Source organism: Agelaius phoeniceus, chromosome 22 (assembly GCF_051311805.1).
Source record: "Agelaius phoeniceus isolate bAgePho1 chromosome 22, bAgePho1.hap1, whole genome shotgun sequence".
In the NCBI taxonomy this organism is placed as follows: Eukaryota; Metazoa; Chordata; class Aves; order Passeriformes; family Icteridae; genus Agelaius; species Agelaius phoeniceus.
Window position 1 is genome coordinate 3213255 of NC_135286.1, and position 12737 is coordinate 3225991.

The following is a 12737-nucleotide window of genomic DNA, read 5'->3' on the forward strand; positions in this document are numbered from 1 at the left end:
GTGCTTTATGAAAAACGAGAAGAATGTTTTAAATGAAATTAATTCTGACGAACCCAAGATTTCATAAAAGCACTGCCCGGGCATGGTTTGGCACAGGCCTGCTCTTGTTCGCTCCAGTGCTTCCCTGGGGGGAGGAAAATACCAGGCTTGGCATAAAATAATTACAGACTCCTCGTACAGCTCAATTTATGGCTGCTCGTGGAGCGCTGGGGTCTTGTCCTGGCCCGTAGCTGATGCTTGGCAATGACCACATCACGTGTGGTCTTTAATGAGTGGCTATGGGAGGTGTGATGGAACAAACCATCAGCACCAACTGTGCCAGGCTGTCGGGGCAGTGCCGGACACCTGAGTGTCCCACACCAGGCCTTGAGGGGTCACCTCACGCTGCCACATGAGCTGGCACTTGCCAGCACAGCACAGAGTTGGCAGGGACAGAGTCTGCTCGTGGTGTGGACGTGTCTGTGCCGGCGATGGGAAGGAGCAATTGGAGGATTGGGAAGCGGGCACGGAGCCACTGGAGCTCGGCACGGCCCCACCAGCTTCCTTCGGATGCAGACAGGGGAACTGCTGCGGCCCTGCCCGGCTCTCCCTTTCATCTCGACTTTAAAAAGCCATTAAATTGAAACCATAAAGGCACCCAGGCCCTGCAGCGACTCCGCTGTCCCGCTGGCCCCCGCGCCGGGGGATGCTCGGCAGGACGCGCGCAGCAGGAGCAGCTCGCAGGGTTTGACCTTGTTATTTATGTAACACAAAGCTCTTTTCCTCTGTTCCTGCACTGCCATGAGCCAGAGGCTGAGACCCCCACAATGTGACCCGCAGGGGTCTGTGGGCCCATGGCAATCACTGGGCTTTGGGGTCTTTGAGCAGCTGTGAGGGGTTGGCTGGGGTGCAACTGGGGAACAGGCTCCCCAGGGATGTGAGGGAGTCAGAATCCTTGGAAGTGTTCACAGCAAGGTTTAGTGGGCATGGGGTATTTGGTTGAAGGGTGGGCTTGATGATCTTGAAGGGCTTTTCCGACCTTAATGATTCTGTGTGCCTGGTTTGGGGTCTGCCCTTGACCCAAGCTGGCCACCCTGGGGCTGTGGGCTCTGCCCTCCAGGGTTATCAGCTCAGCCCTACAGAGCCCAAAGAATCTGAAATTAAAGGCAAAGCAAAGACAAAGGTATCGCCACTGTAATCCAAACCCAGGCCCAGGTCAGGATCTGCCTGTGGGTTGTGAGTGCCAGACTGGCAATATCAGGAAATATGAAGAAATAGCAATAAAAGTCGTCTTGTTCTTGTCCGCTGGCTCACAGTACAGGCAGCAGTGAGAAATACCTTTCTGCAGTCATTGACAATGCATGTTTGAGGGTGGAAATATGCTTCTCTGGCAAAAGCCCACATATTTAACCCCGGTGGGCACTGGCAGCTCACCCTGTGCGTCCAGAGCAGGGCATCAGGGAGGGCAGCGGAACTTCCCAGCCTGCCTGGGCACAGCAGCTCAGGAGATGCTGCTCTGGCTGCTGACAAGGAGCAGGATGCGAGGGTGATAAGTGTTGAGTGTTGAAATGAAAGCTACAGTGAGAGCAAAGGACCTGCTGCACTCTGTGCCGTGCCAAGCCTCCCACTGCCTTATCAGTGCTTCCCTGAGAACATGGCTGTGTTGTCCTGACATTAAATATTCTCCTTGGTGATCCATATCTCCTCCATTTCAGTCACAGCACCCGAATGCTCCAGCCCTGATGCACACCCTGGATTCACACTCCCAGCCCTGGAGCAAAGCCAAAATCTCCAAAGGAAAAATGCAGCCAGAGCTTCCAAGTTTCGTGGTGAAACCACATGATTTTGATGGGAAGCCATAAATCAGTCCCAGGCTCTCTCAGCCTCCGGTAACTTCTTAAAACAAACCTGGGCTGAATTCTGGGTCTTGTAATGAAATCTGAAAGCAGGTGAATTGGCCACAGGGTTTGTGCATCACCACAAGTGAGTGCATGGAGCAGCCTCAGATGCCCTGACTTCTCTGAGAGGGTTCAACCATCCCACAAATGATGGGGCACAACCAAAGCATCTTCCACCTCCTGCGGTATCCAAGGACAGGAGAGGCCTGAGTGCTGCCCAATCCCTGCAGCACTGCTGAGACCTTCCCAGCCCTGGGGGCATGGACACCACTCTGACAGCACAGGGAACACCCCAGCAATGAGATGGGCAGGACCTGCTGCCCTGCCCTGCCAGGAAAATGGGGAAAAGTGCAAATCCTCACGCGGCTGCAGGGATGGGGGCAGTTCCCTGAGGTGGTCTGGCCTCAAGGCCTTAGGTTTCGGCACAAAACAAAGTGAAGGCTCTTATTTGGCTAATGTGCCTCAGAAGAAAGGCTCTATCCTTGTTTGCTCCCACTGCTGCATTGTCTGTGGATAAAGCCAGGGATAGTTCTCATCTGATATGGCAATATCATCTCGCCCATCTGGACAGGGCTCTTAACAAGACCCTGCTTTAGAATTTAGATCCCTGGGAACTTGGAAGGCAGCAGTGAAACAAAACCCTCCACCAGAACAATAAAGAGGCTCTCAGCGACAGCCAGAGCTCTGTGGGGCAGGCACAGGAGCACTGCGAGGTCCCAGGGGTCCAGCATTGCCAGGCTGCTCCAGTGTGCAGCAGGTCTGCAGAAATCTGCTGGTTTGGGGCAGTTTCTGGGGCCACATCCTGCCTGGGGAAGGCAGAACTTGGGCTGGGAGTGCTGAAAGAAATAAGGACTCAGGTTTTTGGTGCAAAACAGCCAAGCTGGGCAAGGCATTGCATCGGCTGCTGCATCCACAGCAGGTGGACACTGAAGTCGTTGTCCTCCTCCCTGACTGCTCCCTGCCAAGCCCTGTCCTGGATGGAGGAGCCTGGAAGAGCCTCTGAGGACAAACATCTCCAGATGGGCCAGCAGGACAGGCTCGGCCCCAGGGAAGGTCACAGAGCCCAGACCTGGCTGCTCTGCAGATTTTGGCTGCTGTTTCTGCCTGTGAGCTGGAGCTTCACTCTGTGAACTCGGCTGACACTGGGGCCAGAGGCCATGGGAGCACTGGGCTGAGGGGACAGCAGACACCCTCACACTGCCACCTTTGGTCCTTTTTGGGACCCATCTCCCACCTGCAGCCCCCAGCCAAGCTTGGGAGCGCTGCAGGAGAGCCACAGCCATCAGGAGCTGTGGGGTCCCTGCTCCTGGGATGCTCCTGCAAGAACAGGGGAGAACAGGGCAGGACGTGGCTTTGGTGAAGAGTCCAGCTCCTGCATCTCTTTGGGGCGGCCAAGCAATGCCCAGGGGTGAGCCAGGCTTTCGGGGAGCAGAGCATCACAATCACATCCCACCAGGCAGGCCAGCCCTGCCCCCCCGGCCCCGTGCAGATGTTTCCCGGAGCGCTGCCATCCCCGCAGCCCTTCCCGGCCGGGATGGATCCCATTGCTTTGAAGTCTGCAGCCGATGTGCAGGGTTATGCAGCCAGAGCAGACAGCCCTGGGGAAGAGCCAGGCAGCCAGGGATGTGACTCAGGAGCGGCTCCGGTGACAGGGGGAAAAGGAAAAGCGGTTTATTATGTCTGTGCCGGCGTCCAAGTCGCCAACGCAGGGAAGCAGCTGAGCCCTGAGCAGGAGGGGAGAGCTGGGGGGACAGTGGTGTGGGGTGTCAGCCCTGCCTCACAGCCACCCTGAGGGTCCCAATCCCACTGGATTACTGCAGGACACAGCCAGGTTCCAGCAGCACCCTGCCCTGCTCCCCAAATGTCCCCAATGTGTCTTTTGCACAGGGAACCCCTGTGTGCACAAGAGGGAATGGGAATGTGTCAATGCCACCCCATCTTTGTTAAGTCAGTTAATTACTCTCTCTAATTAGCTGTGACAAAGTGCATGGGGGACTGGGGATGCTCGGAGTCTAGCCCATGCCAAACAGAGTCGATGGCCTGCACCCTCTCACAGAAGGAAAAACGTGGGATTGAGAAACTGAGGGAAGACAAATTCAATTTGGTGTCTTTTTATGCCTCCCTCTTCTGAACTATAAGATTTTATTGTCACAGATATTTTCTTCAGCGCAGAGGAATGGAAACTCTGCTCCTTCCTGGGCTGTGGACAAGATGAAATAGGAGACAATGACAGAGGGGTGTGTGGGGACAGACGGGACCAGCCCCACGCCCTCCCCACCGGGTTAATGCCTTTTGCAGGTGCCACTGCCCAAATCCCCTTGATCCTCTGTTGTAACAGAGTGTGAGGAGCCCGGCCATGGCACCCAGGGCCCGTGGAGGAGGTTTTGCCCCTCACATCACAGACCCAGGAGCAGACAGAGCATTAAAACCGGGCGGTTTCACCTCCACCTCCCCAGCAGAGGCTGCACCGCCCGCCGGCAGCCAAGCCTTGGATGCACCACGCAGCGCCGGCATCCCATGATGGATCAGCTCTGAAAACAACACCCTGCTAATCTGCCTCCCCAGCAGCCATAAAACTGTCTTCCCAGTTCCTTCGAGGAGGATTTACAGTGGTTCAAAGCATCCTGGAGCGGCCAGCAGAGGCAGGAGCTCCCCGCAGTTGCTGCCCCCACACCTGGGGCACCTTGTGGCATTGGGGTGATGCCCCCTCATCTTGGCCCCCAGCCACTCCATTTGATTCCCCCCACACTAACTCACCTCAGCAGGGACTTGGCAGCCCCCCAGAGCAGCACAGTGACTCCAGGGTCATGCCTGACCCCAGGAGCCCCTCACCAAGATCCCAGCACCCCTCAAAAAGGCCCCTCTGTGGGCTGTTCCTGTGCCCTGTGCTGAGGGCAAGCGGGGCAGGCTCTGCCCCGATGGGGACAGCTGGTCTGTAGCTATGGCCACAGCCTTGGTGACCGTCACTTGAGGGACAGCCCAGCCATGGGCTCACCAAGAGGTGGCTGCTCACCAGCCCTGGGGCTTTCTGGGCGTGTGACCCCAGGGAATCTGAGCCACAACCCCTGGGCACAGCCCATGCCAGGCCCCTCTGGCACCAGGAGATCTTCCAGCACTGGGCACAAGGAATGGGAGCACTTCCCCTGTGCTCCCCCTGCTCCGTATCCAAGTGGGAAACCAAAAACCCAACGCAAGGCGAGCTGTGCTGAGCCCCTGCCAAGAGCGACGGACAGAAATATCCTTGATTTCACCAAGGTGTGAATAACTTTTGACACTTCTAGGGCTTATTGCCTTAAAAAAATCCCCCCTCAGTCCCCATTCACACTCGGCAGGACTGTGTTTCATATGAATGGAATATATGAATCACTGCAAAGAATTTAAATGCTTCCCTGTACAAAGAAATGCTCCCTCCCCTCTGTGGCCGGGCTCTGCACAGCCTAAAACAAAGGCATGGCAGGAGACGGGACAAATCCCGATCACCAAACTGCTGCCTCCTTGGACAAGGGCAGCCTGGCCTCTCAGTTTGGCCCAGTGCAGTGGGGCAGAACCTCCACCACCTATTTCAACCCACAACCAACTGCCCTGGCCACAGCACTCGTGGTTTCCAAAATCCCAATGAGCGCCTGACAGCTGCTGGATTCACATCTCTGTGTGCTGTTTGCGTTTTGGCTCTGCTCCTGCTTCTAAACCCCAGTCTTCAGATTGGAACAGGCAAAGAAAATTGCTTTATTGCCATTCCTCTGCCCAGTCTGGGAGCTGGGACAATCCACTGCCCCGCTGCTGGGAGATGGGGTCAGCTGGGCTGACAGAATCCAGGCGAGTCTTCCTGCAAGAACCTCTCCCATTTTTTAGCACTTTGGGTTTTGCTGGTTCTTTTCCCTTTGGGCAACAGGGCAAGGAGGAAAAATGTAACTGGAAGCCTGGTGCAGCCACGCTGCGTTTCCAGCTGTGATGTTTCCCCTGGCATCGCTGCCTCGGCTCCACACACACGGTTGTGTCCAGAGCCCCAGAGGAGCGAGGAAAGCCAAGATGGGGCTTCAGGCACCTGGGTTACGTTGGTTCCTATAAGAGCAGGGACAGGACAGCCCCACCACAGCACTGCCCCTGCCCAGGGGGCTCCCAGCCACCAGCCCTGCTGCCAGGTCTGTGTCCTAAATTCGTAGGATCCGGCTCTGAAAGGAGCCGCTTTGTTTCCCAATATCCCTCGCAGACGGATCAAAACTGCATTTTTACAGAAGCAATAAAAATCCCAGGAATTCACCGGCCTTATGATTTATTAAACATGTTCCTTATAGCAAAGCTGCCCATAGATGAGAAATATCTCCGGTAGGTTATTGCCTGGCCTGGGGCTACCGTACAGGGGGGATCTTTCCTGGCTTATTGGGAATGGTCAAAGCTGGAGAACCTGGTAGCTCAGGAGCCAATTAACAGCAACACTCTTAAATAAAAAAAATAAGCACCTGGTGTTTCCCAAGGTTTTTGTGGAAGGCACCACAGTGCCAGTACCCGGTAATGGTGCTGGTACCCGGGTGCAGATGTTGGAGCTGCGGGAGGGGAAAAGACTCCAGGCAGGGCTGCAGCAGTGAGTGCCAGCAGTGGCTGTCCCAAAGGCCACGGCACTTTCCCCAAAAACACTTTTGTTCTCACAAACATTTCCTAACAGCAGAAAGAAAGGGCTGGGCACTGGGAGACGGCAGAGGCTCTGGGGAGGATTCGCTGGGAACGGGACGTGACCGAGAAGGGTCAGAGGAGGGAGAAAGGATGAGAAAAGGTAAAGTAGAGGAAAGCGGGCTCAGACCTGCCCGAAGAGGGATGGCTGGAGCGTTCCTCGGGGAAAAGGCACCAGAACAGCGGGACTCGTGACTGGGAAACCCACGGGATCAACTCCTGCCCGAGCCCGGCGCAACCCGCGGGATGCGCGGGCGAGCGGGACCAGGAGCGGGACCGGGAGCGGCGGAGCCCTGAGCCCATCCCGGCGGAGCGGCGCGGACCTTACCTCAGCTCCCGTCGGCGCGGCGGAGCGGAGCGGAGCGGCGGGCACGGGCGGCCGCTGGCGGGAGCGGCGGGCCGGGCCGGGCCGGGCCGGGCACCCCGCGGGGCGGAGCGGGGCGGGCGGGAGGGCGGAGCGGGGCCGGGGGCGCGGGGGGATGCGGAGCGGGACGGGGGATGCGGAGAGAGGGATGCGGAGCGGGATCAGGGGTGCGGGGGATGCAGAGCGGGACCAAAGGTGCGGGGGGTGCGGAGCGGGGCCGCGCCGGAGCGGGTGCTGCGATTTCTCTCTTTTCCCTCTTTTTTTCCTCTCTCCCCTCGGCGGTCCCAGCCCGGCCGTGCTGCTCGTTCCTCGGGCAGGAGGGAGACTGCGCGCACCGCACCCCGAGAGCGCGGCCCCTGCCCCCGCCCCAGCGGCCCCTCCTCGCCACCCCACCCGGGACAGGGGGCCCGTGGCACGGCCCCCAGACCCGCCTGCCTTCCCCCGAGCAGGGATGCCCTGTGCCCCGGGGATGCTGATGCCAGCACGAGCAGCCACAGGGTGGGAAAAGAGCCCCCTCCATGTGCAGAGCCCCCAGGACTGGGTGCTGCCCGCCCCTGGGATGGGGTGCAGTGGGCTCCAACCTTCTTTCCCCTTCTTGGCAGCCCAGGGCTGGAGCAGCCTTGCCCCCATGCCCACCCAATGTCCTTTTGTGGACACAGGGCCTCAGCAGGACATGATGCCCACTTCTGTGGTGGGGCAGCTCTGCCACCCTGAAAATCCCCTTACTCTGGGCACAACAGTTTGGAAATGTGGTGCCAGTGCAGCCGGGTGCTGCTGCTGCCTCGTGTCTTGGCACAGTTCTAAATCACACACCAGGACAGAGGTGCCCCAGCCCCAGGAGAACGGGGTGCCGGCACCTGCCTGTCCCGGGCACCGTGTGCTGCCCATTCCTGGGGCGGAGGAGCCGTGGGCATCCCGCTGGCAGCCGCGTGCCAGGCACAGCCGGGACAGCGCCGGGACACCGCGGGGACACCACGGGGACACAGCCGGGACACAGCCGGGACACAGCCGGGACACCGCGGGGACACCGCGGGGACACCGCGGGGACACAGCCGGGACACCGCAGGGACACCGCAGGGACACCGCGGGGACACCGCGGGGACACAGCCGGGACACCATGGGGACACCGCCGGCGCTGCCGCAGCTCCGGGGTGCGGGGGTGCAGGGCCCCGGTGTGCCCCGGGAGGCAGATTAGGGTTGCTCAGGCAACGGGCACGGAGAAAGCCCGTCGGGATGGAGGCCGCTGGGTGCACAAGGGTGTTTGTTTTCTGTATTAAGCGCCTGAGCAAGGGGGGCATCAGACAGCTAATCCCCCCTCAATGCCTTCCCCCGGAGAGCAGCCGCCGTGGGGCCGGACCCTGCTCCCAGGAATGCTGATGTGCTGTGCCCTGGATGGGGCTGGGGTCCCCTCCGTGCCCTGAGCAGGCAGGGCTGGGGGTCCATTCTTCACCACAGTCCCCACGGCAGGGTAAGCAGCTCAGGGCAGCCCCAGGGCTGAGCCCGGCTGAGCACACGGTGACTGCTCGGGGACCGCAGCCCCAGCGGGGTGGCTGCTGGCAGCAGCTGCTCTGCCACCATCTCAGCTCCTCGACCACAGTGTTCTGGCTCTCCTGCCCACGTCCTTGTCCCACCTGCAGCACCCGGGCACGGGGCAGAGCACGCAGGGGCCTCCGTTGGCACGGCAGCTCCCGCAGAAATGAACCAGCCTTGTTTAACCAGAGCTCTCACTGGCAAAGCATTTCCTCTGCTCAGAGGCTCATTTGCCAGCACAGACATTCCTCTGTCCCACAGAGCAAACCATGGGCTGCAGCCTCGCTCGGTGCCGGCCCCTGCTGCCTGTCATCGCTCCGGTGCTGGCTCCTTCCTCCCCAGGCCTGTCCCCTCCCCGGGATGGAGCCTGGGCTGCACCCTGGCCATGCCACCTTGGCTGTGCTGTGCCACTCTGGCTGCTGCTGGCCATGCACAGCCTTCTTCCTGCTGCCCAGCAATGGTCATTTTTGCTCTGGGGTCTTCTAATCCCTCACTGGGTTCTTTCTTTTCTTTTATATCTTGTGGAGTTACAGCTGCTTCTGACTGCAGCCCCCTGATGCTCTGGTTTGGGTGCTGGTGCACCTGCTGACTGGCAGAGAACAAGGAACTGAAGAGAACAAGGAACTGAAAAATACGTAGGACTTGAATAAACATTACCAAGCAACACCCGACCCTCAATATTCTTATACCTAAGGTAAAACCCAGCTCTGTACAAGCTGTTGGGGAAAAGTCTGTGAAATTAACTCTATTCCAGCCCAAAAGATATCCAGGTGTGAGCTCACATCTCACAGCCTGATGCTGCAGCAATCCCAAGCCGAGCAAGGAAAGAGAACAACTCACCCAGTGCCATAACTCTGAGTAACTCATCCAACTTAAAATGTATTTATTTATTTGAGCTAAACAACTGATGCCTCTCAGCACTGTGCTGAGCCACTGCTGATGTCTCTCCTTCCCAGCAGGAGAGGGAAGCCAGGCTTAGAGTGGGATTTAGTGGCTCTGCTGCCTGTATCTCCTGGCAGCTCTGCAGCCACTGCTGTGCCAGGGCTCCACGGTGTCCCCAGCCTTGTGCTGGCCCTGACAGGGCCACACGGAACCACTGAGAGCTCCGGTGCCACAGCACCCCTGGGCACTGCTGCACATCAGGGTGCCTCCCAAAATCCCCATCCCAGCCATGCAGCTGCTCTGCACAGGAGGAACAAGAGAGGGGGAGGAGACATAATTCAATCTGGGGCTGAAAAATGCCTTAACTCAATTTCGGTGGGTCACGGACATAATCGAATCAGCCCCGTGCGCTGGAATATCGTTTCCACGTTTCCACAAAGATGGATAATTGTGCTCAGAAAACCAGCCCTTGGTGCTCAGTGGGAAAATGTGCCATGGGGGTGGGTGGGAGGGGGCCAGGAGCTGGGCTGGCAGTGCCGAGCAGAGCTGGGCTGTGCTGCTGTGCCCACTCAGGGTGCTGGCATGGAGTGACAAGGACAGACAAAGCGCTGGGGACATCACCCTGCTGTGCCAGCAGTGACGTGCAGGTGAGAGGTGGCCCGGGCAGGAGGACACCAGGCAGGGAGTGGCAGTGTCAGCACAGAGCAGGGTGAGCCACGGCTCCGTGTGGAGCATGGTGCCAGATCCCAGCCTTCGGGAACATTCAGTGATGGATTAAATGCAATCTGACTACCACTGTGGGAGGTTGGAGAGAATTACTTCATACAAATGCACTTCGGAAAGTATTTAGAGTCAAATTTTCAAAAGCCCCTGAACGATTTAAGAGCCAAAATCCCATTTTCCAAAGTCACTTAAATGAGCAAGAAAAGATCAGTTAAGAAAACACGCGAGCAGACGGGGCCTGGACGGGCTGCGGTGGCCGCGGGGGCAGCACCACGCCACCATCAGCCACTGCGGCCCTCAGTGGGGACACACGAGGATGCATCAGCCTCAGAAAACATCCCTGTGTGTCTTCCCGAGGAATCAGCCCGGGATGGGTCCGATTGAAGGGAATTGTCCCGCTGGGGATAGGGACGGCGCCCGGCTCAGCCGCTCTGGGGACATCAGTGCCACCTCCGGCTGCCACCGCCGACCCCGCCGGGGCAGGAAGGGTCCCCGGCTGTAACGGGAGAAGGCAGGGCTGCAGCTGGGAACCGCAGGGCTCCTTCCCTTACCCCACAACCGCTGCAGCCTCCTAAAAGCATCTCCAGTTCCCCGCTCAGCATCCTAATGAACCGCAAGGGCAGCTGGGACCCTTTGAGGCAGCAACCATGGAGACTCAACCCCCCCAAAGAGCAAATCCCAAAGCAATTAGCTTTGCAAGGCTCGGCCGGGGCTGGTGGAGGTTCCACATTCCTCGGTGGCTGTAAAGCTCTTTACTGGGATTGTTTTCCTGCGTGAGCCCTGCCCCGGGTACACATGGTGGCTCCGGCTCCCAGCACCTTTGGTGCACACCATAAAAAAACACTCTCACGTTGCCTTTGCTGGGGCTGAATCCGAGCAAGTTTACACACTTCCCCCAGCAGAAAGCAAAAAAAAAAAAAAAAAAAAAAGGATCTGAGACAGAATTCTTGCTCCAGGATCCTTTACAATTCCTGGAGGACATTTTTGGAAAGGGAAGGGTTGTATTTACTTTGGCAGCTGACTCTGCTTCTATATACATATGCATGGAAAAACTGCACTCACCTACGGTTTCCAGGGCTCCCTTGTCTGCAGAGCACCAGCCCAGGTGGTAGCTGGCGGCCCCTGGACCTCTGTTTGGAAATGGCACGTGGAATTGGAAGCTGAAGTTTAAATCTCTCCCCAGGGCAGTCCTGGAGGCTGCTGGCACTTCCCAGGAGCGCTGGAGGGGATGCAGCAGCCCCGGAGCTCATCACAGCTCAACACAACCAGAGGCAGGACCGTCCCTGTGATGCCCCCACGTGCCCCCAACACCCCCCTCCCTGGGCATCTCTCTCCACCTGCACCTCCAGCCTCCCCGTGGCTGCTGTGATTAATTCACTGACAGTGGGGTTGGAATAAATCCACTCGTTGGCACGTTGTAAATTCATCACGTGCTGGGGACGCACATTCCAGCCCACCATAAACACCCCTGGCTATGAGCTAGTAAATCTGCCTCCAGAGCTGGGGGATGAATGGAGTCCCTGGGTCCTGGGGGCTGCTCCAGTGTGGAGCTGGGCTGACCCCACAGCACCCAGCTGTCTCTGAAAGGAGCTGCTTCAAGAAAGGAGCTGGCAGGAGCAGGCTCGCCCAGCTGCTGTCCCCCTCCCTGTGCCATTCCTGCACTGGTGGCTGGGGTGGGTGCTCCCCTGGCTACTGGGGACCCATCCCATGGCATGAGGGTCCTGCAGCCTGTCTGGGAGCTGCCCAGAGCACACAAAGGAGGTTTGCTGCCCTGCTGAAACGTCCAGGCAGTAAACCAGTTGTAAAACAGAAAAGAACAAAACCCCAAAACATTTTATTATCCACCAAACAGCTGCTGCTTCATTTTATGGGGGTCATTCTCTGAGGAGGTCAGGCTGGCAGAGCAGAGGCATCAGCTCAGGTCTTGGTGGGCTCCAGGCTCCTGACAGCCCCAGCCCAGCTCCTCCAGCCCCCATCCAGCCCCCAGCACCCGGCTGGCACCGGGGCCACAGTGGGCACTGGGGCAGGGAAGGGCACGCGTGGCTGCAGGGCTTTATCAGCTGCTCTATTTTTGGGGCTGTCAGCAGGTCACCCTGGGGAGGGGATCTGGGGGGCCCTGTTTGGTGGTGCTGCATCCTGAGGCAGCCTCAGATCCATCTGCAGGGCCAGGAGAGTGTGAGCAGTGCCAGGGCAGGGCAGGGAGCGGGCACCAGGGCTGGTTCCCATGGCCTTCCCCGGGAGAGGAAGCTGGGGCACAGCTCAGCATCCCTTTCCCAGAGGAAGCCAAGTGCTGGGATGTGGAACTGCCACAGGATGCAGGTGCCATCCTGGGGGGCTGGGGCTGCTGCAGCACAGAGCCTCCTGCTCCCCCTGGAGAGCTGAATGCAGGGCTGAGGGCCCCTGGGTTGGTGTCCCCATGGAGGGATGAGCATCACCAGGGACAGACAACCATGGGGACGTGCCACATGCTGCCCTGCTGCTCCTTTTTCTCGTTCTCCATCCCTTGTGCCCCCTTTGTCCATGCTGGGGTGAGCTGTGAGCTCCACATGGGCCCATCTTGGGGACCCTGGGATGTGGCTTGTGACAGCACCAGGGAGGGAGCCTGGGGGTCTGTGCCTGCCCCAGTGCAGCACCATGGCCCAAGAGCTCCCAGCAGCTCCAGCCTCTATGAAATAATTTGTTATTTTAGTTGT

At 58.6% G+C, this 12737-nt stretch overlaps 1 protein-coding gene across 1 annotated transcript in view; it reads right to left on the minus strand.

Moving 5' to 3' along the window:
- COL8A2 (collagen type VIII alpha 2 chain) overlaps positions 1-7231 on the minus strand; it is a 30434-nt gene extending 23203 nt beyond the window's left edge. Inside the window, exon 1 of the mRNA XM_054648402.2 lies at positions 6874-7231. The gene's annotated coding sequence lies outside the window, so the exon portion shown is untranslated. The remainder of the gene's footprint in view (positions 1-6873) is intronic.
- Between the last annotated feature and the right edge of the window lie 5506 nt (positions 7232-12737).